Source organism: Malus sylvestris, chromosome 16, assembly GCF_916048215.2.
Source record: "Malus sylvestris chromosome 16, drMalSylv7.2, whole genome shotgun sequence".
Taxonomy (NCBI): Eukaryota; Viridiplantae; Streptophyta; class Magnoliopsida; order Rosales; family Rosaceae; genus Malus; species Malus sylvestris.
Window position 1 is genome coordinate 7,586,224 of NC_062275.1, and position 26,287 is coordinate 7,612,510.

Sequence of the window (26,287 nt, forward strand, 5' to 3'; positions counted from 1 at the left end):
TTTTGGTATTGTTTATTTTAACGAAAAATTATATTTTTACACTAAAAAGTCAATTTTGATACTATTCACTTTATCATTTATTTTGTCTTTATTGTTAAAACTAAAAAAACATCATAATATTATTATAATAACATTTTAAAAATGAAGGTCATTAAAATTTTTACTAGTGTTAAAGTCATACAAACTTTTGTAGTAGTAGTGCGAACGACTTTTGCTTTTCATGTACTTTGCATGTGTCTTACACAGTAACCACTATGAGATCCCATCTCCTCGGATGATATAAAACCGCAAACACCTCCTTCCCTCCCTCCTTCCCTCCCTCCCTCCTCCACAACACCACTCAACACATCCTCACCGTCACCTGAACTCTCATTTCTTATTTTCTCCCCCTTCTTCTCCCAGCTGCCTCTTTTGACCACCACTATGGCGGACGATGAAAACCAAAAACCCCTTCTAAATCCGCCTCCATATCCGCAACCACATTTGACTGTGACCATCCTCTTGACCTTAGCTACCATTTTGTTTCCCCTTGGGGTGGATCCGAGCTACTTTGTCAAACCTCCCTCTGCCGATGTGGCTAATTGCGAGTGCAAATTGAATAACTGCCCATGCCCTCCCCCTTTCTACATTTTCTCTGTCATGACCACAGCATCACTGTCTGTTGTTTGGTTTGGACTTTTTGTCCTCTCCGCCCAACTTATATACCGCTTCGTTATCTGGTTGGGGCTTGGCTTAGTGTGGGCTACCTATTGGCTCGCCCTGCGTGGCATCCTTGCATCCCAATTTTACAATCCAATGCTTTATTCCTTCAATCCTCTTCTGGCGGTCCTATTGTTGCTGAACCTAAGATTTCGAAATGTCTGGGACCGCGCAATCCATGTCATATCTGACATCTGGGATCGGGTTATCCGTGTCATATCTGACAACTGGGACCGCGCGATACATGTCATAGCTGGCATCTACTTTCTGTTTTGGAACTATATCACAGGAAACTACTAAAATTTGGGTATTAAAGTCTGTTCATACTTTTTTGCTTTTTTTTCTTATACCATTTCTTAATTTATGTGTGTGGAACATGTTAACCTTTTTCTAGAAGAATCATCACGAACTCTTGGGTTAAAATTTAAAAAATTTAACTCTAAAAATTTAGATTTTGTTTTTAGTACATCGATATTTTTACACTAAAATGAGAAGAAGTTCGGCTAAGCCACACAATGAGCAGCTGAATTTAGTATCGAATTTGTTATCCACGAGATTCGAATCTAAGACTTCTCACTTCCAAGTAAAGAGGAATATTACCAGACCGTAGTACCGAGTGACCCAAAAATTTAGATTTTAACCTATAAATTTTTTTTTGGTTAAAATTTTAGCCCAACATTATTAGACCATCTCCAACCCTTGGGCTAAAAGCCAAATTTTTTAGCCCGGAAAATTTAGCTTTTAGCCCAGAAACATCTTTTCTGCTCCAACCCTTCTACCCTAAAATTTTAGCCCGGAATTATTAAAGAATGAAATTAGCCTAAATTTTTTTCTTAAATCAATTTTTTTTTTAAAAATAAATATGTAGATTATTGTAAATTAATTTTATGAACATTTTAATCTAAAAAAATTTAAATTCCGATAAACATTTCGCATTTAGCCCGGGGGGAAAGCTGGGGGGTATTTGGCCCAGAAATAGCATTTGGCATTTAGCCTAAAATTTTAGCATGGATTGGAGAGTGTTTGGGGGGGTAATTTGGGGGGTAATTTGGCTTTTAGCCCAGGGTTGGAGATGGTCTTAAAGAATGAATTTAGGCTTTTTTTTTGGTAATTTTTTAATATAAAATTTATGTAGATTATCATAATTTATTTTTGTAAAAATTTAAACCTACAAATATTTAGATTCTGAGAAAAGTTAAAAATTCACTTAACGGATCATATAAAACATGTATTATAGAGTTTTTTGGTGAATTTTGATTCAAATATTTTTTTTTTCAATTGTTTTAGCAGTTGGATTTTTTTTTACCTTTAGATTTGATCGTTTTTTATCTCAGCCATTGGATTTACTGTATTTAAAAATTTAAAATTATCCAAATTTTAGGTTTCAACCCAAAATTTATTTTAGACCCAACAAGGATTGGGTTAGTTTAAAACCTAAATTTTACGTTTTAACCCAAGTATAAAACCTTAGTGATTTATGCTTTCTTCTTATAATTATTTTATAGAAAAAATCATTTTAATTAATGGGAACTTTAATGAAAACTCCCGGTACTGTTCACTTTAACGAAAAACCATATTTTCACTGTAAAAAGTCAATCATGGTACTATTCACTTTACCTTTTATTTTGTCCTTATCGTTAAAACTCAAAGTATTCAAGTCATTTTCATTATTTTTCCTTTTAATTAATTCATGTTCATCTTTTTTAGAGTATATCTCTGGCCTCAAAATTATTTATACAAATATTATACATGTATACAAATTAAAAAAAAAAAACCGAATAATACCTGTACACCACACGTATTCCATATTTTACTATGATTTGCGTATATATAATATAGGAGCGGTTGATGTTGCTCAAATACAAAATACACTGAAAAAATTGCAAATGCCACAATTGGCAACAAAAAATTAACAAACCTAAACCAATGTTTTTAGTTACCTCTTTCTTTTGTTTTTCGTATGAGTATCTTATTAATAATTATTTTTAATTATTTTCTCTTCCAATGTTATTTTCAGATCAGTAGAAAGATGGAGAGAGAGCTAGTTATCCGCAGAATGCCTGGTCCCCTCCTCTGGTTTTGAATGTATTAGAACAAGAGTCGTCTTTTCCGACTAACTACTTTTTTTATATTTATATCTCCATGCAAGACTTGTTATGTTTTATTCAGTGGTGTGTAATTTTAATATTTTGGATCTCTCCACATAAGACTTGTTATATTTTGTCCGTGGTGTGTAATTTTAATATTTTTGATCTCTATGTATGAGCTGCTATGTTTGTTTGGTCAAGTGTGTAATTTTGTTTTTAATATTTGTGTAAGTGTAATGTTTACTGAATATTTATGTTACCGTAAATTATTCCCTTTTTGTTAAATATAGAATATCGTTCTATGAAAAAAATCATCACATATTATAATCCGCTCTTACTTAAACGTCCTTGAGTATTCAAATCTGCTGCACCTAAAAAAAATTGGCCTTTCTAATCTGGTAACACTTGTCTACTCACTTGACCCAACTGGACGAGAAATTTTTCAATGTGACATTCATATCGGATGATACACCATATATTATTATATAAATAGTAGTTAAAAAATTAATAATTTAAAAAAATAAAATTTTTCACTACCTACATGTAAACATGTTACCGTCACAACTAAAAATTTCACCAACTGGACACTGTCAAGTCTCTCCGTTATCAACCTCACGCTGCCGTCTCCATCCCCAAACTGCCGCAATTCAAACCCAGAAAAGAAAAGCCACGCTCCCATCCCACCACGACAATCTCCAAATTCCGGCGAACAGATAACTCTGCACTAAAAAAGTACTGTTCTACTAAATCCTCTCCCAAATTCCAATGAAACCGATGGCGAACGCGAGCGCGACTTCGAAGCCTTCACCTCCCTTTAATTCTTCGCCTTCTCCATGATTTCTTCTTTGAACGCTCGAATGTCTGCAACCGCAAGCGATTTATCCAAGGATTTGCAGCAATCCGTTCATCATTTTCAGGTGGGTCACCGCCGCGATGCCCGATTCAAGATGTTCAGGTTCGAAAACGATGCTCTCGCTGTATCAATTTCATCGATTTTGTCCCCAATCTAGTAAATTTGTTTAATTTGTGATTGAATGATTGGGTTCGGAATCATTACCCTCTGCAAATTTGTAAATTTATTTTATCTATTACATTCGCACTCTTGTAAACCACGGAGAAGCCACTCGGAGGTGGTTCGACAGGTGAATTATGCAGATCGATCGAGAAAGCTCCCGTTTGGATTTTCATATAATTGTTTAATCAATCTTTCTTTTTGTTTTTGTGTTTGTTTGGATGTTTGTTTGGATCGTTGGTTTGTGGAGATCCTCTGCCGCATTTTTGCGTGCTTCTTTACCTGACTCGCACCTTCTTGCAAGCTCTTCCAATATCAAATTCTCTGCATCATTTTTAATCCCACTTTTCCTTGTAAACAAGAGTGTTGTCTCGTGTCCTGCGTTCGCAATGTCGCATTCTCCACCTAAAGAAATCAAAAGCTCGCACAGCGTAGCGTGGCCTTCTCTTGCTGCTAACATCAACGGAGTGTATCCATCGGCATCAGAAGCACATCAGAGCCCCTGCTTATCAAATGTATGAACAAAATCTGTGGGGCCGTGTTGTGCTGCCTGATGTAGAGTCCCATAAAACTCAACAGGACTATCAAGTACCTTTTGAGATGGGTGTTCTTAAGCAACAACTTTTCAAATTCTTCACCGTCGTGATTTGTATTGAATAGTTCCATTACCGTCTGACCATGTTTATTCTGCAGGTTTATGTCAGCCCCAACGTCGATAAGCAATTTGAAAGTTTCCAGTTAACCGCCCTCTGCAGCTATCATGGCAGCTGAGCATCCCCTTTCATCTTGCTCATTGAGATCAACGTCTGCCCCCTCAATCAGTTTCTTCAAAGCCTCAACATTGTTTGCTTGAGTCACAAACATTAGAGGAGAAAATATTGATGCATCACTTGATTGAGCAATTTCACCAGAGCGAATCACCTCTACAACTGCTTGCTGGAAGCCAGGAGCCCACCTTGCTGACACAGCTATTACGCTTGCACTCTGACCAGCAGAATTCACCAGGCCAAAATCAGCAGCGCCTGGAGCCAGGCTTTTAAGGCATTCCTGGGGTTATTATCTGGCACAGATCATTAGTGCAGTTTCTCCAGATTCTGTCTGAGAGTTGATAGTTGATATTGCACCAGGCACCAATCAATCGTTGAAGAATCTTATTTAATCCAAGTCGTGACACCATGTGAACGGGGCAGTCAGTTTCTGAACTTGTTGTCTTAATTGGAACTTCCATCTCTGCACCGTAATTTAACAGAACCTCTACTGCTCTTCCATTGTTACATAAGATGGCTTCCTCCCAAAGTGAGGAATGTTAGGAGAGTGGTGTTGCAAGAGCATGCGCAAGATAGAACCGCTGGCTTCAAAATACTCCACAGCACACCAGGTCACACTGTAAGCCTCGGCTAGTCCTGCACCCACCCGAAACTCTTCTCCTGTATTTACATCCTAACGCTCACTTTTATATCTGTTCTGGCCGCGGCCTGTTATTTCGTTCCAAAAGGTACGTAACGTTAGATAGGAAGTGTATGACTATAACGGTACGCATACTAGCCGATGAGTTAGGGTATAAACCTGCAGGTGGAGTCTGGCAACAGAAATTTGCTGGCTAACAAAGCGGAAATAAGCTCATTACAGTAAACAATAGTGTGTAGGAATGGTTTAGACGATTGAAGCAGCGCCCTGTCAGTTGCATCCGCATCCATCCCACACTGCCACCAAGAAATAGCATCACTGTCATGGAACAAAAGTTAAATGTTCATGCAATTACAACACACACACATTTGGGTGATGGCTTCCTTGATTGTACATCACACTTATTTATGTTGAAGCATACTTTAAGGCAAAATTGTAGTCTCAGCACAAGTCCTCCTAGGTTAGAAAAGCGCTTTCAGCATAAGCGTTTACTAAAATTTAAAACCATAAAGGAATTATGATTAATCTATGATGTTAAGAGACAATGCTACCATTCTGGTTCCCCTCGGGGTGGATCCGAGCTACTTTGTCCAACCTCCCTCCACCGATGCGGCTAGTTGCGACTGCAAACTGCCCATGCCTTCCCCCCTTCTACATTTTCTCTGTCGTGGACCCGGCAGTGCTGTCTCTTGTTTGGTTTGGACGTTTTGTCCTCTCCGCCAGACTTATATACCATACCAGGAAGCAAAGAATCCTTCAAAGCTAGTTCCAGATTTCTGTCATCCCTAGATATTGGATAGTGAATGGTGATTAACTTGATCCCGTCAGGAAAAATCCCTTCAACGTGCATTTAAATCTTACTCATAAAAATGATTTTAGGCAGCACGTTATGTCAGGGTTATGAGAAACTTTCAGCAGCCATCATTATGTTTAAGGCTTTTCGAAACATATACAAGCAACCTTAATGAGCATAATACCTGCACCATATCTAAAAGATATTGAACACCAGGAAGAACTTGTTCCCTGTTTGAAAAAGAAATATGCAGATCAATCTTGAGCAAATAGACGCATGATTCCGAGGTACGAAATTAGGGATACAAATTCGTTGATTGGGCAAAAGGGAAGGCAACCAAGATGCTACTCAACAATCAGAATCCAGAATTAGCATCCCATACACAAAAACAGGGCAAATTGATAGGATTTCACACTTCACACCATTACCTTCCCAGCAGCTGTCTCCCAATGTCCATCAATTCCGCCACAGATTTATCCATTTCGAACAAACTCCAAAATCTACCAACCCAAACACTAAACAAAAACGTTTCCTTTACAAAACCCATTACCATAACAAAAGATCAAGTTTTGGAGCTAAAAACACACCTGTGTGGCTATGAGAACTGCAGCTTCAGGGTGATTGAACCTCAACCCGCGAGCAAGACGCTTCTGTGCCAAAAACCCAGCATTGTTTAGGTTCAGTTTCTCAGCTTTCCTTGGAACCACCTTCATTTTTTGCAGTCCTTACTCTCATGTCAATGCCTGCAACTTTCAAAGAAATAGTATTTTGTTTGTTTTTGTTTTGTACAATTCATTACACTTGGATTGAACCCAGCACTATGCAAGTATGAGGTTTGCCTGTAATTCTAATCACTTGCACTCTCACTCACCCAGCACACCCATCATCCCTGCACACCTCTCTCTCTCACGCGAGCTTACATATACTTTTTGGCACTTTTACAGTGACGAACTTATTCTATAAAAACGGCACGAACGGAACAAAAACTTCGCATAGCCGTAAGGATGTGTAACGTGTTGCTCCTGGGTTCAAGTCAAGTGGTGTTGGGATGAATGCCATCATGACTAGTCACCTTTTGGTCTTGTGGCTCAAATCAAACAATTCTCAGCCTAGCCAGCATTGAGTCCCTATTGAGGATATTTGGGACTCATTTAAGCCCCTAAGAGCAACTCCATTGGGAACAAAATGTCCCAGCCCTCAGTCCAAAAAACAAGCCAGCCCTCAGTGAATTTGCTCCAGCCCACAAAATGTCCCAGCCCCCAGCCCAGGCCAGGCAACAGGCCAGCCCATTTCGGACAGACCCAGAGGCCGGCCTATTGGCTGGCGCATGCAGCAGAATCGCGCCTGTGCGCGAGTAGCAGACAGGGTTGCAGGCGGCGGGGCCCGCTTGTCAGCCCACTTGTGTTCACCCGGAATAGGGCTACGTGGCCCTCCTCAGTGCCGTTGAATTTCCAACGGCTATTTTTTGTAGACCGTTGGATTTCCAACGGTAAAAAAAATTTAAATTTGACTTTTAAAATGGACCGTCCGATCACAGATCAACGGTCCACGTTAATGAACTAAATTAAAATTTATTAAAAAATACAGAAAAATTATTAAAAAATAGAGAAAAGTTAAAAAAAAAAAAAAATTCTATAAATACCTAACCCTCATCTTCCACCTTACACCACATTTCAATATTTTCTACACTTTCTACCAAAGCTTTCATATACTTTTTGTGTGAAAAAAAATACCAAAAAGCTTGTGGTTGAAGAATAAAGTGTATTTGATGAGTTTATGTAATTTCATTTTAGTGTGTTTTTTTTTATAGTTTATTTGATGAGTTTATGTAATTTTATTTTAGTGTGTTTTTTTTAAAGTTTATTTGATGAGTATGTAATTTTATTTTAGTGTGTATTTTTTTTAAGTTTATTTGAAATTTTATCCGAAATTGGTTAAAAATCTTATCCGAAATAAACTTTAAAAAAAAAACACACCAAATAAATGCGCTGGGTGCCAGCGCATTTTTTTAGGGGTGGAGATGCCTTGGTCTATTACTATTCACTCCAGTCTATTACTGTTCACTTAAGTGGATAAATGCGCTGGGTGCTGGCGCAAAGTCCTTAGGGGTGGACTTGCTCTAATGTGATTTCCAATTCCTGATGGGTCACCAAGTCCGTTTGGTTGGGGCTAATGCCGCTATTGATGAGCTTTCACTCCTCTTGGTTGGGCTTGTTAATGCAGGATTGGGTGAGTGTCGATCTAAATTAGCTTTATGGCTTTGATATTCATGGAAAAATGATTTTTTATTTTTATTTTTAATTTTTATGGTCAGAGTCATACGAAAGTTATTGAGTATGGAGTGTTGGATTAGTGCGGGAGACACATTCTACTTCTACCTAGATATGATGCAGCCAATATGAATTTATATATTTTTTTTAACAATTCTCACTTTATTACCTTTAAGTATTTTGATATTCGCATATTTTTTTTTGTCTCAATTTCATACCTAAACTTTAATTTTTCTAAACACTTTAGTATTTTAGTTAAGTTTTCTATCAGGTTTTCTGTAAGTGATAACATGGTATAATTTTGATCCACCATATTTGCCATGTGGATGAGAGATTCTCTTGTATATCCAAGCCCACAGTGTCTAGTGATAATTCTTGGCAAATATGGTGGGCTATAGTTATGTCACGTCATCACTTAATAGAGAATTTGATGGAAAGACATAAGTACTAAAGTGTCAGAAAAATTTAAGTTTAGGTAGGAAACTAGATAAAATAATAATAATAATAAGAATAGTAGAGTGTGAATGTCATGATGCATGAAGGTAAGAAAGCCTTTGAATGCTAGTTTAGAAGAACCGCTTTGAAGAACCTTTAGATCCTTACCACAATAGTAGGAACGTGCTAATAACATGTTATAGCGCTACTTTACTAAGGTATTATAGAGAGATGGATTTGGAAGCCGGCGGTAAGAGAGAGAATAGAATTCGTGAATTTTGTGGTGTATTTTATCTTAATCTATTGTGCCTTATATATAGTGTTTAGGAAGAGAGAATCTTACTCCAAGGAATACAATTACAATCAAGAAACTATCTAAAAATAGAGAATCTTACTGCAAGGAATACAATTACAATCAAGAAACTATCTAAAAATATTATAGAATCTCAATAAGGATTTGCACTATCACACTAAGTGAGGTCGGCAATATGAAACATAGAATGCCACTGCACTCGTTTTTACACCAAGTCTCTTACTAGCTCCAAGTACTCCATATATGTTCATAAAGTTTCTTTCCAAGTCTTTGTAGGTCTTCCTCTACCCTTTTTGCCCTAAGCCTTCGTCTCATAGTCGCATTTTCTAACTAGACCATATGCAGGTCTTTGGTTCACATTTTTAAACCACCTTAATCGATTTTCTTTCATCTTATCTTCAATTGCGGCTACTCCTACTTTACCTTAAACATTCTCGTTATTTAACTGGAGCATAAATGGAGTTTATTTTTTGAATCCTACCTAAATTCTAATTAAGAGCTCCTAGGTTTTTCAAACTCATATTTTATGTGCATTTAATTGTGAGTATGCAAAAAATTCGATACTACAGTGCATGAAATATTTCTTAGATTTTGTGACTTTAAATTATGGATAAATAATAAGGTTGATATTTAATTTAAGTATTAATCTAATTTAGACTTTGTCTCATATTTTCATACTAATAATTCTATTTATACACACAAAATTAATATGTTTGTTTCACATATTTTTTAAAGGAGATGAGATCTACACACGAGACCCACCTATCTAAGAAAATGGAAAATTGTTGTTATAAAGTTTTAAATTGTTAGATTCTTAATATATAAAAACATGATAACCAAAATTTAACGTTTAAAAGCTCTAATATAAAATGGGGTGTGCTATCCACACATCCTAAATTACTTCTCACACACCCCTGGTTAATTTATGTCTGTTTATCTTCTTCAATTCATCCGATCCAATGGCCAAAAATTAGAAGAGTGTGTGAGAAGTAAAATGAGATGTGTGGATATCGCACCCCTATAACATATTCCGGAAGGGATTCTTTTTCTAAGTAGCATAGTAATATAATATTTTTATTATTTTAAATTAAACACAAATAATACTTAACGAAATTTAATCGCACGATATACAAGAAATGACTGAGATGTGGAAATCCTAGTCGTTGATTGCAATGTACAATAGTTTATAAATTAAGAAGCCAACTCTGAAAATTACGAAGCAGTCCTCCCACGACTTTCTTTTTCAGTCCCTCCTCCAAGAAGCACTTTCTTTTCCAGTCCCTCCTCCAAGAAGCACTCCCACGACTTTCACTCCCATGACTTTCTTTTCTAGTCCTCCCCCCCTCCCCCCCCCCCAAACAACAAACAACAAATTGTCTCAAAAAATCTCAACCGGTTTGTCATGCAAAGCCAACTCTGAAAATTACGAAGCAGTCCTCCCACGACTTTCTTTTCCAGTCCTCCTCCAAGAAGCATTTACTTTTCCAGTCCCTCCTCCAAGAAGCACTCCCACGAGCGCAAATTGTCCCACGACTTTCACTCCCATGACTTTCTTTTCTAGTCCTCCCTCCCCCTCCCCCCCCCAAACAACAAATTGTCTCAAAAAATCTCAACCGGTTTGTCATGCAAAGCCAACTCTGAAAATTACGAAGCAGTCCTCCCACGACTTTCTTTTCCAGTCCTCCTCTAAGAAGCATTTACTTTTCCAGTCCCTCCTCCAAGAAGCACTCCCACGAGCGCAAATTGTCCCATTCTCCCGGGTACAAATTGTCCCATTCTCTTTTGAGTAATTATAATAATAAGGGTCCCAGTCTCTTTTGAGTTATCATAATATAAGGGTCCCCCATTCTCCCGAGAACAAATTGTCCCATTCTCTTTTGAGTTATTATAATAATAAGGGTCCCAGTATCTTTTGAGTTATCATAACAATGTCCCCCATTCTCCCCGAGAACAAATTGTCCCATTCTCTTTTGAGTTGTTATAATAATAAGGGTCCCAGTCTCTTTTGAGTTATTGTAAAAAATCTTTCGCCGCTATATATATATATACTGTCTCATAACTCTTTCTCACGCTACCTTCTTACCTGCCTCTCTCTACACCACTTCCGCCAACTCAGCTCTCGTTTCTTATTTCTCCCTTTCTTCTCCCAGCTGACCACCACTATGGCGGACAATGAAAATCAAAACCCTCCTACAAATTCACCTCCATATCCGCAAACACACATAACTCTGACCATCCTCTTGGCCTTAGCTACCATTATGTTTCCCCTTGGGGTGGATCCAACCTACTTTGTCAAACCTCCCTCCGTCGATCCGTCTAGTTGTGAGTGCAAACTGAATAACTGCCCATGCCTTCCCCCTTTCTACATTTTCTCTGTCGTGACCACGGCGGCACTGTTTATTGTTTGGTTTGGACTTTTTGTTCTCTCCGCCCAACTTCTACACCGCTTTGTTATCTGGGTAGGACTTGGCCTAGTGTGGGCTACCTACTGGCTCGCGTTGCGCGGCATACTCGCACCCCAATTTTATAATCCAATGCTTTATTCCTTCAATCCTCTTCTGGTGGTCCTATTGTTGCTTAACTTAAGGTTTCGAAATGTCCAAGACCGCGCTATCCATGTCCTATCTTACAACTGGGTTCGCGTGATCCACGTCATATCTCACAACTGGGACCGCGCGACCCATGTCATAGCTGACATCTCTGTTCTATTTTGGAACTATATCACATAAAACTATTAAAATTTGGGTATTTAAAGTCTCTTCATACTTTTTTGCTTTTTTCTTATAATTTTTTTTCTCAGAATTACCATTTATTGATTTATGTGTGTTTGGGACATGTTAAGCTTTTTAGGCTTTAACTCAATAGTTAGTTTAAAACCCAAGTGATTGGTGCTTTCTTCTTATAGTTACTTTATAGAAAAATCGTTTTAATTAATTCATGTTTATATTTTTTGAGAGTATATTTCTGGCCTCAAAATTATTAATACAGATATTTTACGTGTATACACATTTAAAAAAAAAAAAACTCCCAAATAACACCTATACACCACACGTGTTCCATATTTTACTAAACTATGATTTGCGTATATATAATATATGAGTTGTTGATGTTGCTCAAATAAAAAATACACTAAAAAATTACAAATGCGACAATTGGCAACAAAAAATTAGGCAAACTACAACTAAACCAATGTTTGTTAAGTTGCTTATTTCTTTTGTTTTTTGTCTGAGTATCTTATTAATAATTATTTTTAATTATTTTCACTTCCATTGTTATTTTCAGATCAGTAGAAAGATGGGGAGAGAGAGCTAGTTATCAGCAGAATGCATGGTCCATTCCTCTTCTTTTGAATGTATTAGAGCAATAGTCGTCTTTTCCTACTAGTTACGTTTTTATATTCGTATCTCTCCATGCAAGACTTGTCATATTTATTCAGGGCGTGTAATTTTAATAATTTGGATCTCTCCATGTAAGACTTGTTATATTTATTCAATGACATGTAATTTTAATATTTTTGAACTCTATGTATGAATTGCTATGCTTATTTGGTCAAGTGTGAAATTTGATTTTAATATTTGTGTAAGTATAATGTTTATTGAATATTTGTGTTCATTAAATTATCCCCTCTCGTTAAATATTTATCGTTATATAAAAAAAAATTCATCATATATCATAATCCGTTAATACTTAAACGGGCCTTATGTCTTGTTAAAGAATAATGTGTTACATATTTGTACTATAATTTGTACCAATTTTTAATAAAAATAAAGTCGACCAACGCAAGTAAATATATCTCTCTTAGGGCACATTTACATAAGGGTAATGGGAATAAAAAAAGGGGAATTGAATTCTGATTATGGATTACTCCAACATTTACTAAATACTAGGGAATCAATGGTGTGGTGGACCGCACCCGAAACAAGAAATGCAATTCATGAAATTGGGGGAGTGAGATTCCTTGGAAAACTAGTGTGTACCAACAACCAGGAGAAGTTAGACCTAGTGAAGTGGAAGTATCAATTCCATGATCACAACTAAGGAGGTCAACAAGAATACTGAAGCCAAATCCCAAATACGCCAACGCAGCCATAGTAGAAGAAGCAGTTGAAGTTGAGATGCGTAAAGAAGCATCACAAATTTCTTAGTGGTGTAAAGCTAGGAGAAGAGGTCGATGTGTTAAAGAAACATCAAACATGGGATCCAGTGGCAAGGCCAAGAGATGTGAAACCCATATCATGCAAATGGGTGTTCAAGATAAAGCGTTGACTCAACGAGAAGAAAAGAATGAGCTGGTGTTGAGGGGGAGTGTTAAAGATCAACACAAGCCCATTAAGATCAATCGGTCCAAATGAACTAGATTGTTCTAGTTCAAACATGCATGGAATTGTTCTAGAAGATTCTAGCATGCAAAGTAGGATGGCTAGTCTAGAATTATCTAAGCTAGAGGTTTGTAGAATATACTAAAAACTAGAAACTAGTTCTAGTTTGTAGAAAGAACTAGAAACTAGTAGAATGCCAAACCCTCACCTATAAATATGGGTGTGATGTTGAATCAACAAATCAAGAAAGTGGCTAAGAAGATACTTAAGTAAGAGAGTGAGAAGCCTTGTAAGTGAGTAGTCTTTTGAAGAATGTGAGTAGTCTAGAGTGTGTCTCTAGAAAAAGTGAGTGTCATAACTTCTAAAGAGTGTCCTTGAGAGTTTTTGTGTTGTAATCTTTTGTAAGTGTAATACAAGTAATTTGTTTACTTGTGTTGTCTCTTCAACACTTGTGTTACAGTTGTGTACTCTAAGTTTTTCCCCAACAGTAGCTTACTCGCCTTTTGCTATTTTCTGCATGATTTTAGATAGCTGTTTCCTTACATCCTCGACAAACTTCATCCCTCTTACCTACAATCAATGAGTTCCAGAAACATAACAAGCAAATTCTAGGATCATGTCACCAATGCCCTGAATATATCAGGTTTTTCTTATACAGAATATTAAAAAGGTACCTACAGCGATAATCCTTGCACCAATCAATGTCATAGTCAGTTTGATGCCAACACTCATATATCTGTAGCAACTGGATATGATCACCCCAGCCAGAACCATCAGGAAGGTCCAAATATTCATGCTTCCTCTTCTTCTCCTTGCTCTTGCTGCAAAAGGAGGCATACTCAACAATAATCATCTCAAACGAAATATTCATACCTCAAGTGCCTCGTGGAAAGTGCAGAGGTCCACAAATATCTTTCTAATGTTTAGAGGTACGCAACTTTAACCATATGTGTGGTAACGTTTGTGTGCAGATGCGTGTGCATTTAGTTCGACGTATGATATTTGAGTATTTTTCAGATTCTTAGAACACAACGCATGCTATTAACTTTCACAACATACATAAGGGCAGGGCACCACCTTCTGGGAAAAATTTAACAAGCTTACCTTCGACCAGGAAGCAATGTGGTTTCTGCAGATAATATAGCAGCAACAGTCAAAGCCTGGGATAATCAGCCATACTCATTTGCCTCCACTTAGGTCTTTGACAGTGAAGGTTCTAGCGGAAGCTCCGCTAAAAATCAAGGAAAATACTTGGCAGACTCATCAAAGATTTAAAAGGAAGATGATCAACGTGTACAAAACCAAAGGGGAATCACTTCTAACACTAATAACATATAGTACAGGAACAAAAAGCCCAAGTAGGAATGAGTTGCAAAACTTTTGTAAATACATATCTGACACTTCAATTACGGTCCAGCTAAGGTTATGAATGATCTATAAAATTTTAAGACTCAAAAGTAGCATGCAATATTAAGATTCAAGCAATTGGCAAAAGAGTAACAGTGCAGGAATTGCGTTACTAAAACCAAACTCTAGATGGGTATATTTATACCAGTCGAGAAGAGGACCTTTTAGAATAGAATCCTTATTAAACCTGGAGATTCAAAAGGATATCTAGCTAGGAAGTAGATATTGCATAGTGTGATTACTTGCGAGGCACACCAATCCTTAGATGGTAAGGACTCCAAGATTGGGAAACATGATTCCTTGCAAGATTAGGTTTTCGTATCTTGCGGAACAAGATGATCAATCTTAGGGGTGGTTTGGGAGTGAGGTGCTTAAAAAAAAAGTACTCATGAAAAAAAGCTGTGAGGGTTTTAGGTGTTTGGTAAATTGAAAAAAAAAGGGCTTCTTTTGGAAGCTGCTGTGAGAATAAGCTGAAATCAAAGGAAAAAGCTGAAGTTGCTAATTGCAGCTTTGGAAAACTGGTTTTTTTTTCAAAGCACACGGAGCTACATGGCTCCTTTAATGAAAAGACCTACAATCAGACTGCTTTTTTTTTCTTTCCAAAAGCACTTTTACAAAGAAGTTTACCAAACACCCTGCTAATTTATTTTACAGCGACTTATTCTCACAGCACAACCGCTTATTCTCACAACAGCTTTTTTTCAAAGCACGGCAATACCAAACCAGCCCTTAGTGAAGTCGTTGGACTTTGCCCGCTGATTCCAGAATATGATGATGGTGGCATCGTTGATATATTTATTCAACTCCTTACTGGAGACTGTTAAGTCCATGACTAGACTTTTGAGGTATGCGTATTCTGAGCCGCCTTACTCTGCTATGGAAAATCATGGTCCCACAACCTCTCAATTAGATTGAGGCGTTCACTCTATGATTGAAGCAATTATGACGAATGTGGTATAACCATCTGAGTGAGTATTTGATAAAGGTTATGTGAACAACTAATTATGTCCATGCATGTTCATTAAGAAGTCACATTCTGGTTTTGACAATCGTCATCTTAGCTAATAGTTAATAGGTATGTAAATTTTTTAATTTTGGGATGAAAGAATTCAATTTTTAAGAATTTTGGGAACAAAAGAATCGCTTTTAATTCTTTTGAAATGTAAATTTTGATTTTTGTGTTACAAATTTAGGGTTTTTAGGAAAACTCATTTGAAAGTATATTAATACTTTCATATTAACTTATGGTTATAATTATCAGAAGTTTAAATCTATTGCTATAATTCTATGTGAGATCTAAATTTTCATTATTTTTTCAAATTTCCCCTTCTTTATTACCATCGGTATCAGGACTACTTGTACAAAAATTATTAAAACACGTCACAACAAATTTCATATGAGACCAAGAGAAAAAAAAAATTCAAATATCTCCGTAAATATAAATATTATTCACATAATAATGTCAACAATGAGTGTTGTGCTGTATCCTAAAACCCTCGGGCATAATGTCTGTAAGTATGCAAGTTAAAGAGAAAAAAAAAAAAAAAAACCAAATAAGCTGATAAATTAAATAGGGTAAATCTCAATTTACTACCTTTAAGTTTCGTGTTTTTCAACATTTAGTCCATGAAGTTTTTTTCGTCCCAAAATTATACTTAAATGTTAATTTTGGGACAGTCTCATACATCTATTAGTTTAGCTGTTAAGTCTCCAATTAACTGATGACGCCCATGTAGATAATGACTGAACGTCACGTGTCATTAAGGGATCCACTTGGAAATTAAAAATTCAAAAAAAAAATTCTCTCTCAAAAATATTAAAATAAATAAATAAATAACCCGAACCCTTGCGTCTTCCCCGCCCGACACCCCTCCATCCCCTCCATCCACCGACACCCTTCCCTTTCCCTGATACCCACCCCTAACACCAAGCTTTTTCTCCTTCCCCAAAAACTCAGCCCATTCCCTTCCTCCAAAAATAAGTCTCACTAATCAAACAGCCAACCTGTCGAGCTCATACTAAAATAACACTAACTAATCAACACAAAACAAACCCCACAATTAATCTATATACCAAGCAACATAGAAGAGCCAAAAGATTCAACATTTAGCAGAAATTACATAAACCCAGAAAGCAAACAACCAAAAGAACAAACAAAACACAAACTTTAGCAAATTGAGCAAAATCCATGAATACCCAGAAACCCCAAAAACTCAAAAGTGAAACTAAACGATTACAGAGAGAGAAAGAGAGAGAAAGAGAGAGATACCAGATAGGGACATGACTACGAGCTGCTCGGGCTTAGGAACTTTGATTGTGATGCTGCTGCAGGTCCCTGCGACCTATCCGAGATTGTAGAACTGGCGGCAGAGGTCGGATATCAGAACCTTGGTGTCGCTCACTGCTTTGCCTTCCAATAGGCCTGCGACGTCGTTCCGAGTTTCAGTTCGTTCACTGCCACTGCTGCCATTGCTGGTCTAGAGAAAGAAACTGTGAACCTGTGATTGGTGTACTTCAATACTAGGCTAAAATAAACTGTGAACCTCCGCTTTTGTATCCGAATACACTTTCGGACCGATTCGAGCGCGAGGTTGACATTGCGGGATCTGTTTTAGGCTTCAACGAAGGCGTCGAGGGAGGATAGAAGAGGGAGGTCGACAGACTGGAGCTTGGTGTTGGAATCGGAGAGAGAAGACTTGAGAGAATCGACGTCGGAGAGAACAGATCGGAGTCCGTCGACGGCGAGGATGAAATCTTGGTAGTGGACCTTGCAGACCTCCTCGATTTTGGACTTCTTGGATCCGGCGAAGTGGTAGAGGTGCTGGAGCGGCGTCTCGGGCTTCCCGGAAGTGAAAGCCTTGCGAACATTTGTGGTTTTTTTTGCTGTTTGTCGCAGAGGAGAAAACGGAAGGATGGAATTTTGGGGTTTTGGGGGAAGGGAAGGGGCTGGGTTTTTGGGGAAGGAGAAAAGGCTTGGTGGTAGGGGTGGGTATCAGGGAAGGGGAAGGGTGTTGGTGGGTGGGAGGGGTGTCGGCTGGGGAAGACGAAGGGTGTTTTGGGTTTATTTTTTATTTTTTATTTTTTATTTTTTTAATTAATTATTTTAATATTTTAAATTTGGGGGGAGAAATTTTTTTTTGATTTTTAAATTTTCACGTGAACCTTTTAATGACACTGGCGCCTAGTTATTGTCTACATGAACGTCACATCATCAGTTAACGAAAGACTTAACAGCCAGACTAATAGATGTATGAGACTGTTTCAAAATTAACACTTTCGGTATGACTCTGGAACAAAAAAGTACTTATGTATTAAATGTAAAAAACTACTAAACTAAGGGTAGTAAACTGAGATTTACCCAATTAAATATTTTAGGCTTTTTAGCCAAAATGGTCCATGAGATTTGCATGACACATAACTTTGGTCTCCGAGATTGAAAATCAATAGAAATGATCACTGAGATTGTCCACCATCTATTATTTTTGTCATTTCATTAAAAAACTCCGTTAAGTGGTCTCGAAGCTCGTATCAGAAACTGAAATTTTTTGCCAGATGTTTGGACAATTTTCAAAACTTCGTAACTCAATCGTTTCTTAACCAAATTCAACTCATAATATATCATAATGAAGATAAGAAAGTGTAGAACAAGATTATACATATTTGGAAGGCCAATGGTTGCTGCAGATGGTCGGAAAATAGCCTGAAATGTGACTAGTCAGCGGAAAAACTGGGAAATTCGCCGGAAACTGGTTAAATTTTAAACATTCATAACTTCTTCAATACTCAATGAAATCGAGTGATTCAACTAAAAATCATACTTCTCAACGAGACGAAGAAAATAATACATTTCTCAACGGCTAAAACATTTTTTTTTACGCTTTCTTATATTAAGATATTTCTAGTTAAAGAGAAACATCCTTCCTAAATGCAATCTAACCTTTCTCTTATATACGATAGCACCAGACACGCCCCACGTCATTGTGCCTGCTCTGATCTTGACTTATTATAGTAAAAAATTACTAGTAAAAAAGAAGGACTTGGATTGTCTGCCCTCCCATTTCGGTGCCCTTCCCGTGCCCTCCTATTTGTGTGGTCACGGTTAAGCCACGTCAACATTTTATATTACTATTTCTTTTTGTTTTATTATTTTTATAAAAAAATAATATAAAATGTTGATGTGGCTTAATCGTGACAACACAAAACAGGAGGGCACTGGGAGGGCACCGAAATGGGAGGGCAAACAATCCAAGTCCAAAAAAGAAAGTATGAACTTGTGACTGTTTGTCGTGGTTTGGCAGGAAAACGGCTCGAAAGTGGCTAACTCAACGAGACAAAGATAACCACTTTCGAACATTTTTCTGGCAAAACCACTGCGATTTAGCCGTCGAGAAAGCTACCATTTTCTTCGTCTCATTGAGAAGTATGGTTTTCATCTTTGAATCACTTGATTTCGTTGAGTATTAAAGAAGTATGAACGTTTAAAGTTCACCCAGTTTCAGACGAGTTTTCCAGTTTTTTCTCAGATCAGTCACATTTCAGGCTATTTTCAGGCCATCTCCTACAACTATTAGGCTTTTAAATATGTATAATCTTGTTCAACAATTGCCTATCTTTATTTTGATATATTATGGGTCGAATTTGGTTAAGAAATGATTGAGTTATGAATCTTTAAAATTGCCTAAACTTTCGGTCAAAATTTTTTGTTTCCGGTATGAGCTTCGGGACCACTTAACGGAGTTTTTAACGGAATGACCAAAATAATGGATGATGGATAATCTCAGGGACCATTTAAATTGATTTTCAATCTCAGTGACCAAATTTATATATTATGTAAATCTCAAAGATCATATTGGCTAAAAAACTAATATTTTACCATTATCATATTATTTGACTTTGGAAATCGTTGCTTCTTTCAACTTTCAACTCAAGACGGAGACGGAGGATATTTTATGTTTGGTCGAAAGGAGAGGGAGGGAATACAACCAAATGTTTTGGATGCGTCATACTGTGCTGAGCATGCTGTTATGCGCAGTCGGTGCATGCTTATGCAATCACCCATGCATTTTCACGTTATATTACAAATTGAGCATACCAAAAAAAAAAAAAAATTAATGCTACGAAGTATGGAAGTTGAAGCGAAAAGAAAAAAAAAAACAAATGGGTTGTGTTTTAGTAAAGTCTTGGGTACATGATTAGGGCTGGAAAAAAATCCCAAAAATCCCAAACAAAACCAAAAAAATCCCGATCCCAAACCAAAATTCCCGAAATTTTCGGGATGTAATCCCAAACCAAACCGAAAGTTTCGGTATGGGATTCGGTATTGCATTTCATTTTTTCGGTATTCCCATACCGAACCGAAAAAAAAAATATATATATATATATAATTTTTTAATTATAAGAGAATTATTTCAACCGTTGATTGTTTTGGATTTAATCTGTGCCGTTGATTTCTTTTTTAGGTCAGATCACATTTGAACATTTCAGTTCCTCCGTTCATTTGTTTCGAAGTGCAGCCCTGACCCTTAGCCTCCGGCCCTCACCAACGTCGTCCGTCCCTCACCAGACTGTCGAATTCCGACCAGCCACCGGCCCACCACCACACCATACTCTCGTCTCTGACTCTCCAGCCTTCCTTCACCACACAACCACCACTCTCTCTCGCGATCTCTCTCTCTCATGGTCACAGAACTGCATTGATTCGAGGGTTCTCTCTCACGGACAGAACTGGGGATCTCTCTCACGGTCTCACTTGGTTTTCTGAAATTAGGTAATTAATTTAGTTTTCTGAAATCTCTCTATCTCACTGTCACACACACACCTCTCGCTCTTTCTCTTTTCTTTTGTGATTTTGTCTCTTCACAGAATTTAGGCAGGTCTGTTGTGGTTTTCTAGGGAGCATTGATTCGAGGGTTATTAGTTGAAGTACTGCGTGAGTTTGGGTCAGAGAAGGTCATGCTGCAGCTTTCGGAGATGACATTGCAATTGAGTGTCTTGCCACAGAGTTTAAGCGAGAGATTTATGTTGTAAGGACAAGGAATGATTTTGATTGTTGCTCTGCATTTTTCTTCTTTTGCAATGGTGAAGTTTTTGCAATGTGTATGGGTGCAATTTCACATCACTATCGGTATAATTTTATACATGTTTGTATAGCACCTCTTCTCTTATGATGTTTTGTTGAATTTTTTTAAGTAGTGCGAGTTACTCTTAGTTTCTGAACTTAATATTGAGTAAATGCTGAGTTCGAAAGCATGAGTGTCTAAAATAGTCTCACTCTAAAATCATTGAGTGAATGCTTATTTCGGAAGTTCAACTGTATTAACACTTATTGCACCAACTCCTGGGAAAGCTGAGTTGATATTTGAAGACTGCATTTTCCTACATTTTAATTTGTAAGATTTTAGTTTGGAATCATCAACACTTGTTTCCTTTTGAGTCAAAAAGCTACCGCCCGCCTTGTCCGTGTGCCATATGCTGCTATAGGCAGAAAAGGATAGTTATTCTCAGTTCTAGTATTAGTACACAGGCTAAACCTGTTTTTTGTGCATTTGATCATTTTTCCATTGCACTTTGTCAACATCGGGATACTGGCAAGTATGGATTGGTGAAGTTTTTGAGCATGAACCAGATTATTCATCTTCTTATGAAGCATTCTTGTCTGAAACTCATCTTCTTACAGGTTCAAGCACATGGTTCAGATGCGATGGTTGATGAAGAGAATTGTGTTTTCTTCCTTCCCCACCGACCAAGGAGTCAAATTTGTGAACTTCCCTTCTTTCTTTTCATGAAAGGAACAGGTAAAGAAAAGAAAGATCTTTGGCTGAAAATACATTTCTAGGCAATTGATTAATTTTGTTCATTACCACTCTCAGCCTACGTATAATTCTGAACATTTATTGTACAGGTTGGTGTGGTGCCCGAGCTGCTGGCCGGTCTTGTTGATCATCGTGCCGGCCGTATAAATCAAGTTTGAGGCTGGGCCGCTTGCCAAAAGCCCAAAATTATTTCGGGATTCCCGATTTGTCCCGAAATCCCGAAACTATTTCGGGATTCCCGAAAATTAGGATTCCCGAAAATTTGGTTTGGGATCGGTATTGAAATTGGGATTCCCGAAAATTTCGGTATGGGAATCGGGACAAGGGTTTCGGTATGGGATCCCATACCGAACCACCCCTATACATGATCGCTTAGTACTACGGTCTAATAATATTCTTTTTCATTTGTAAGTGAGAACAAAAAAAAAAAATTAATGCTACGAAGCATGGAAGTTGAAGCGAAAGAAAAAAAAAACAAATGGGTTGTGTTTTAGTAAAGTCTTGGGTACATGATCGCTTAGTATTACGGTCTAATAATATTATTTTTCATTTGTAAGTGAGAACTTTTAAGTTCGATTCTCACCAACAGCGAATTTGAAACATATTATTGTTAGCCCATTGTGAGGTTTAGCTTACTCTTCCACCCCCTTAGTGTATATAATATTGTTTGCTAATAAAAAAATTAAAAAAAATCTTGGACACGTGGGTAGAGATGAAATCACTGTTTAAATAAATGTAAAAATATAGAGAAGAAGTCACTATTTAAATAAATGTAAAAATATATAGAATAATCTGAAAATGACTTTGACATACGATTTAGTCGTTTCTTTAAAGTGTTATTTGTCCCACTCAAACAAGTTTGCTAAAGAGTTCTTGGCAAATCACAACAAAGTTTGGAATCTACAAACAGTAAAATTAAATACATTCCTTTAAAAATGGCTAGAAATAAATTGTAGAATTAAGATGTATAGGAAGAGAATAAGAAAGAGTTTTTATCTGAGTATATGATATATAAATTGCGGCCAACGTGGACTCGTGGACATTTCCGAAGTGTGCCTATAAAAAATCATGTCCTTCAATTGAAAGTGTGCGTGAATACGTGCCTCCTGCATACTTTCATTTCCACCGAATGGATGCAAAGCCTACCGTTTTTTCATAAATGTGCCTCTTGCCATAAATCATAACCTTCTGATTCAACATATCCCTTAATTGTGCTTGTTTCAAGGTTAAAAATCACGCTCAGAATTTAAAATTTAGAAAATAATAATGCATGTTTCCGTCCAATGACTGTAGCAAAATTTGGAAAATAATAAATCAATAATGCATGTTCCCGTCCAATAATAACTATAGCTGGAAATCCTACGGGAACTCGCTCGAAAAGCGAGTAATCAAATTTGCTAAAAACCTTTTTATCTTGAATTTGTTGTATGCCTAATGATTGAACTATTTTAAGTGAATGGGGAAGGGGAGGGCGGCGGTAAAATAGGGAAGAGAGAGATTTAATTGTGAGGTGTATTGTATTTCACCTTATTGTGTCTTCATTTATAATAGTATGATAGGTTAAATCCTTACTTTAATAATATTACAACTCTAATAGGATAATATCTATTACAGAAAATATTCCATGATATTCCTAAATACACTAGGATTTACACAATCACATTCATATTCTAAATATGGTTTTTATCACCAATGGTCCCTGAGATTGACCAAAACTCATCATTTTGGTCCTTCACTTTCAAAATCAATCAATGTTGTCCCTGACATTCGCCATTGCACCTCAATTTGGTCATTCCGTCAATTATTTCTGTTAGTTTGCATGTGGGACTCACAAATCTAATAAAATTGTGACACATGGATTACACAAAAGAAGGATTTTTATCACAAATGGTCCCTGACATTGATCAAACTTCTCATTTTGGTCTTTGAGTTTCAAAAATCAATAAATTTAGTCCCTAACTTTCACTATCGCACATCAATAAAATTTCGTCAATATTTTTTGTTAGTGTGAAGATGTGGTCCCACTAGTCCAATCATATGGAGCAAGTGGATTAACTATAACAATTTTTTTTTTTAAGTGAACCAATGGCGAGTATTTCGCGCTGACATTTCTCCCGCATCCCACAATCCCGATTGGAAAATAAGATTCAACCTAGATTCCATAAAATCGAATCCAAATTCAATTCAAATTTGATAGGGTTATAACCAATTAGAGAGAATGAGAAGTGAGTTCACGGAGGACAAGAGATTTAGTGGTGTCATGGTGCGTTCCTTTTCTTTTTTAGCATACCTAGATGAAGACGATGATGTCTTTTTTTTTTCATTTGAGTTTTATTTTTTTTATTTCTTATAGTACTTTTAATTTTAAATCTTAAAAAATATATATATTTTTATAATTAATCCATGTGGTGCCATATGATTTTACCAGTAGGATCATATTATCACACTAACAAAAAATTTAGACGAAATTTAACGGAATGACTAAATTGATGTGCAGTAGTGAAAGCCAATGACCAAATTTATTGATTTTTGAAACTTAGGTACCAAAATGAGGAGTTTGATCAATGTCAGAGACGATTTGTGATAAAACCCCTTATTTTGTGTAATCCACATGTCACTATTTTATTGGATTTGTGGGTCCCACATGCAAACTAATATAAATAGTTGACGGAATATAAATGGAATGACCAAATTGATGTGCGGTGTTGAATGTCAGGGACGACATTGATTGATTTTGAAAGTGAGGGACTAAAATGATGAGTTTAGACAATCTCAAGGACCATTGGTGATAAAAACCCTTCTAAATATTACTACAACACTCCCCTTGACTGTACTCAAACAAAACTTCACATTAGATCTTCAGCAGTTGAGGTAGAACATTTGATGAAGTCGTTGTCACAACGGGCGAATGCGAGTTTCAAATTTAAAGAAAGTATGCATTGGTAGTAAAACTCACAAAACCTTACTATGGTAAAACCTAAGGCAGGTAAAAACACATAGACTAAGGAGAAAAGTGAGAAGTATGCATACTGTAAAAAACAAATGTCATAAGGGACGAAAGTAGTGAACTCAATGGAGTATGATCATCTCAGAATGGGTGCCTTATCAAAACCTCGTTAGGTAGCAAAAACCCAGTAGGAAAAATGCTCCTAATCGTAGGAAAAAAAAATACATTAAGATCAAGTAAGTATGCTTCTGGATACTCCCCTTAAGCTAAATATAACTTCCAAATAAGAGAACTACAAGCAATTCAACTCAGATAATTTACGCATACTAATTCATTGGACGAGCTTATGAAAAGTAGACTTGGGCAATGACTTGGTGAAGAGATAAGCCAAGTTGTCCTTGGAACGATTTTGCTTAACTTTAGTGTTCTGATGCTGTTGTTGCTGGTGAGAGTAAAAGAACTTCGGCATTATGTGATTGTGTTGTCTCTCTTGATGTATCCTTTTTTTAATTGCTCAATACATGCTGCATTGTCTTCAAAAATCGTCGTAGGAAGGTCAACGATGGAAGTAAGACCACTAGTGCTTCGAATATGTTCCATGACTGCTCTCAACCAAAAGCATTTATGCGAGGCTTCATGCAAGGCGAGAATCTTAGCATGGTTCGAAGAAGTTGTAACTAGTGGTTGCTTGGCAAACCTCCAAGATATAGTGATGTCTCCAACGATAAAGACATAGCCCGTTTGAGAACGTGCTCTATGTGGGTCAAATAGATATTCAGTATATGCGTAACCAACAAGGTGGGAATCAACCCGATGACCGAGGGGCAACTGTTCCTCTCAAGAATTCATGGATGTAGGACAAGCCTAAATTCGTCGTACCTTTGAGGTAGCGGAAAAATGTCTTTAACATCATTCCAGTGTCTGCATGTAGGCGCATTGTTATATCTAGCCAAAAGATTAATAGCGAAGAAGATGTCGGGTCTAGTGCATTGACTTAAGTATAATAAAGCACCAATTGCACTTAGGTATGGAACTTCAGGCTCCAAAATCTCTTCCTTATCCTCCTTGAGACAAAAATGATTTCTTTTAGCATCTAGAGTCCGAACGACCATAGGAGTACTCGAAGGCTTCACTTTATCCTTATTAAAATGTCGCAACACCTTTTAGGTGTAATTCGATTGATGTACTAGGATTCCATCTGAATAATGCTCGATCTCCAGGCCAAGACCATATCGAGTTTTCCCAAGATCTTTCATCTCAAATTTTAATTTCAAGTGAACGACAATTTCCTTAAGCTCTGCGAGAGTTCCGATAAGGTTCATGTCGTCGACATAAACTGCAACGATCGCAAAACCAGAATGTGACTTCTTGATGAACACGCATGGGCATAGTCATTGTTCACATAACCCTGACTTGTCATATATTCACTTCGATGGTTATACCACATTCCCACAGATTGTTTCAATCTATAAAGTGATATCCTCAATATAATCAAAATAGTGTTCCATGGTCTAGAACTATTAGAACCAGTCAACGGAAGTCCGTATGGAACTTTCATATAGATTTTTGTATCTAGATCCCCATATAGATACGCGGTTACCATGTCCATAAGCAGCAGATTAAGTTTTTAGGAAATTACCAAACTGATAAGGTAGCGGAACGTTATGACGTATATTACGGGGAATATGTCTCCTCGTAATCAATCCCAGGGCGTTGAGAGAAACCTTGTGCTACAAGGCATGCTTTGTATCGCACTATTTCATTCTTTTCATTACACTTCCTCACG

The 26,287-nt window shown here is 37.0% G+C and overlaps 2 long non-coding RNA genes and 1 pseudogene across 3 annotated transcripts; 1 reads left to right on the forward strand and 2 right to left on the reverse strand.

Moving 5' to 3' along the window:
- Positions 1 to 3,986: 3,986 nt before the first annotated feature.
- On the reverse strand, positions 3,987 to 6,055 carry LOC126607874 (uncharacterized; annotated as a pseudogene).
- Positions 6,056 to 13,672: 7,617 nt separating this feature from the next.
- On the reverse strand, positions 13,673 to 17,775 carry LOC126608768 (uncharacterized). Of its 2 annotated transcripts, XR_007617962.1 has the most exons (3): positions 17,012 to 17,775; positions 14,440 to 14,566; positions 13,673 to 14,156 (listed from the first exon to the last, which is right to left on the reverse strand). It is a non-coding gene; the product is annotated as an uncharacterized LOC126608768 (long non-coding RNA). The 2 variants fall into 2 exon arrangements; XR_007617961.1 differs by lacking the exon at positions 17,012 to 17,775 and having other exon boundaries at positions 14,440 to 16,444.
- Positions 17,776 to 19,992: 2,217 nt separating this feature from the next.
- On the forward strand, positions 19,993 to 21,574 carry LOC126608775 (uncharacterized). The gene is made up of 3 exons (XR_007617971.1): positions 19,993 to 20,509; positions 20,635 to 20,765; positions 21,419 to 21,574. It is a non-coding gene; the product is annotated as an uncharacterized LOC126608775 (long non-coding RNA).
- The last annotated feature ends 4,713 nt before the right edge of the window (positions 21,575 to 26,287 follow it).